Source organism: Cynara cardunculus (assembly GCF_001531365.2).
Source record: "Cynara cardunculus var. scolymus isolate 2C chromosome LG 1, CcrdV1, whole genome shotgun sequence".
NCBI classification, from domain to species: domain Eukaryota; kingdom Viridiplantae; phylum Streptophyta; class Magnoliopsida; order Asterales; family Asteraceae; genus Cynara; species Cynara cardunculus.
Window position 1 is genome coordinate 27,357,698 of NC_037528.1, and position 4,596 is coordinate 27,362,293.

Sequence of the window (4,596 nt, forward strand, 5' to 3'; positions counted from 1 at the left end):
TCATGTCAAAGTTCTACAAACCTTTGACTCGAAGGAAGCACTTAAGCTCGCAGTGGGATTAAAGTGCGTTCATAAAAACTTTCAGATGAAAGTAAAGAAATCTTCCAAACACCAGTACGAGGCGGTGTGTCACTCAGATTCAGACTGTGATTGGCGTTTGATGGCTGTTTCCATCGATGGTACCAGTATTTTTCAGGTACGCAAGCTCCATGATAAACACAAATGTTCAAGGTCCCAAGTGCACCCAAACCATCGTAATGCGAATAAAAAGGTTTTGGTCATATATTGGCAGACAGTCTAAAGGATTGTAGGAAAGTGTACCGTGGTAAAGAAATCATGGAAGATGTGAACCAACGATTCAGTATTAGCATCTCCTACCACCAAGTATGGCGATCAAAGATGTATGTTTTGCAACTGTTGAGGGGGACCCCATAATCGTCGTTTAACCTACTCCCGGTTTATTGTCACAATCTAAAGCTAGCAAATCTGGGACTGTGACAAAGATCGCTCTTGATCCACTAGGACGATTCGACATGTTGTTTGTCGCACTCGGTTGTTCGGTAATAATTTGTCATATTTTATAATTATTGTCATAATTTTATGTTCTGAAATTACATTTTTAATCTCGTTCATCTGCAGATTCGATCGTTTCTAGGACACATGAGACCGCTTCTTATAATGGACGGTGCCCATCTGAAGGGGTCGTATGTTGGCACCATGTTCTTAGCGGTCAGCATGGATGGAAACAATGGTATCGTACCCATTGCAATGGGAGTGGGGAAGACAGAAAGTGGCACGTCATGGACATGGTTTTTACGTAAGCTTAGGTAGTGTATCAGTGATGTGCCTAATTTAACCTTCGTCACCGATAGGGCTGCCTCTATCGACCTGGCCATACGAATTGTATTTCCTTCTGCGTACCACGGACTTTGTTGTCGGCATCTAAGCCAAAACCTCCGCCTAAACTCTACTAAAGAGAAAAGGAAACGGTGGATTTTTTGGGAGGCATGCAAAGCTTACCGGTTGTCGGACTTTGAAGCTACTATGGATTTGATGCGACACAGTCTACCTAGAGCCTCTCAATATCTTGAGGAAGTTGGCTACACTAGATGGGCACGATCGCACTTCGCTGGATTACGTTACAGTGCAATGACGTCCAATACTGTTGAGTCCGTCAATTCAGTAACGCGGTTTGCACGCTATCTTCCGATAACAATGTTAGTTGAATTTTATCGGGTGACATTACAACAATGGTATTTCATACGTCGGCATAACGGAGGTAAATTCAACCATCCTTTGACTATATGTTTGATTATGTAACATATGCTAATGATATCAAATATCTGTAGCGCAAACGATGAATGTCGTGACTCCTTGGGCGGAGGCCAAATTAGAGAAGAGAATACATAGGAGCGCAAATTGGAAGGTATATCCCATTAGCAATTTGTTGTTTGAAGTTGACGACTGCTATAAGAAAGGAACGTGTGATTTGCATGCTAAGACTTGTACATGCATGCAATGGCAACTTTCTGGAATAGCTTGCGGTCATGTGATTTCTGTTGCTCGAAGTTTAGATATTCAAGACTGCAGTCAATTCTGTTCTGTTTGATTCAATTCCGACTCTTAACGTGCAACATACGAGGAGGAAGTCATTTCCCTTCTACCATAAGCTAAATATGTGTTGCCCAACGAATGTTTGACCGTCCTACCCCCTCCCTTGGACATACAAAACTCAGGCAGGCCACGCAACCGCGATCGTATCCCGTCACGAGACGAGGAACCAATAGTGAAAACTTGCAGTCGATGCGGCTAGAGTGGACATTTTCAATATAACTGTCTGAGTCTGATGCCAGCTCCTAGGCCGACGCACGAAAGTTCAAGTAGTGGTCGAAGATCAGTTAGTCGTCCAAGCGATTGTGGTCCGTCTGAACCTGATACTACACAAGACTATGTATTTGATACTTACGATTTAAGTAAGTAAATGTATGATATTTAAGTGTACTTTTGTTGTTTTAATGGGAAATGGAAGTTTGATTTAGAAATGCATGAACATTAACCATCAATACATTGACGAAAAGACTGAAACAACACCATTCAAACGTAACATTAAACTGAAAAAACATCAACGACAACAAAAACATTAATACATAACATTCATGTTAGTTTCCTTTTGGGTAAAGTTGTTTGCAAGACTCGATCCAGTACTGTTTTTCATTGATCATTTCTTGTATCACTGGGTACCCCTTCGCGATGTCTTTCACAATTTTTTCCTCCGCTCGAATCTCCTTTTGCAATTGCTTGATTACTTTTTTCTTCTCTTCAATAGATTCTTCGTGTTTGTTTTGTTTCTTCCTGTTAGCCCACCAATCATCGGTGATCTTCTTAATCTCCGCTTCGGCCTTTTCAATTGAAGCCTTCATCCTTGTAGGCATTGTTTGAGAAGACGATGGGTTTCCAGCCATTTCTTTCAATAAGTGGACAAGTACTTGTATTGGATTTGATATGAAGTTGTGATATATGATTTCACAATGAATCCTTTTTATACACTTTCGGGACTTATTATTTACATAAGTTGGTCTAGTAGCTGGCATGGTGTGGTCAAATCCGGTCATGAACCTGCATGACTTGTTAAATCGTCCCTGACATAAAGTTTACAAGATTCCTCCTGGCACCCTGACCCGTGAACCTACCAATTCACTGTCACAGCCTACGATCTAATAGCTAGCATGGTGTGGTCAAATCCGGACTGTAACCTGGCATGACTTGTTAAATCGTCCCTGACATAAAACTTACAAGATTCGTCAATAAAGCTTAAAAGATTCGTCCTGGAAAAGCCTGACCTATAACCCTACCAATGTACTATCGCCCCCACTTTTTGCCTCGATTTTGGTGAATCTACCCGGTCGAAAATCCAATTATGACTCCAAGTGGTTGGACCCGGTCGATTTTTTAGGCTGTTTGCACATTTTTCGTTATTAATATGCAGTTTTCTAAAATTCATATAAAATAGATGGATGATCCAAATGAGACGATTCCAAAACTAATATACTCGTGTGCTACCAACCTACAACTTTGATTTAGAAAATAGAATCTGGATTAGCCTCTGAGAAGGGTCAAAAATGCTTACAAAATGCACAAAGTGAAATTTTTTTTACAAATTTCTGTCATGCACCTGCCATAAAGCTATGAATTGTTAAATCGTCTATGAGTTGTTAAATCGTCGCTAACATAAAGCTTACAAGATTCGTCCTGAAACCCTGACCCGTAACCGTACCAATGTATTATAGCCCCCCTTTTGCCTCGACTTTGGTGACTCCAATTTTTAATTTATTTGACATTATTTTGCAAAAAAAAATATAAGCTTCTTTGTTGGTGTCAAATGTTCCTATAAAATGGGTTGTTGCTAGAGGACATATTACTGGCTACGTTTTCCTGTTTTCTTTATAACAATGGAGGGAAGTTCGTCCAGTTGTAATTTTAAAGTTCCAACAACGAATGACGAGTGAGAGAGACTTAGAGAAGAATGGTGGAGAAGCCAACTACTTGAAAAAATGCCCGATGATGTGAGAGAGGCTATTAAGGACTACGAACTAAAATTGGATATACTACAGCAAAAACGTGCGGACCTTGGTTCAAAAAAGGACAAGATTGAACATGAGATGAACGAGCGGACGAGATGGATTGCTGATGCAAAACAATAGATTAAGCAACAACAGTGCTGGATTGCTGATGCAAAACAATAGATTAAGCAACAACAGTGCTGGATTGCTGATACACGAAAGAAAATCAAAGAGGCGGAAAACCTGAACCACGAGGCATGGTTCGAGCTTGCATGCAGGGAGACTGGAATACACATTAGGTGGAATGAAGAGGACATTGAAAAAAAGACGAAAGCAATAGAAAGAATTAAGGAACTCTATCCACATGACAAAATTTAGTATTATCGGATAAAAAACTTATTGTGGTCAAAGTTACTGGTTTGATATTTTAAAATGTATTGTACTGAAATGATGATGATGTGACAAGTCTCCTTTCTTATTATCGAAGAACATTTCATAAGATAGTGTAAACAATGTCATTTACAAGGAATAAATTTACTATTTGAATTAAGCAAAATGCATTGAATATAATATCGATGCCATACGTTGACGAAACATCATCGCCTGAACGTCGGTAGGCGTATCACAATTGACCTSTAGTCCTTGCGACAATTGCTCAACAAACATGCAGTAGAAAACCCCAYAATCGCCGAGCAGTCCCGTCTGTCATGGTGTGTCGTCCGAATGAAATATGTTAACAGTCGGTATGGTAATTTTGTCCCCGACCCTTACATAATATTCTATTTCTAATAGGAATTCGAGGAGGGACTGCGTCAGCGTATGGATGATTCTAATGGTCTCTTTCTTGAACATGTGTAGCGGACAAGTATCGTATACGGTCAAATGCCATGACCTCAGGTCGAGCTCCCAGGTCACCCAATGAGCATTCGGTATGTTATTTGGGATGAATACCTGGAGAAATAAGTGGTGAATAACAATTGATAAATAAAATACCTTATGTATGGAAAATAATTGAAGCCGTATTCTACCGACCCGG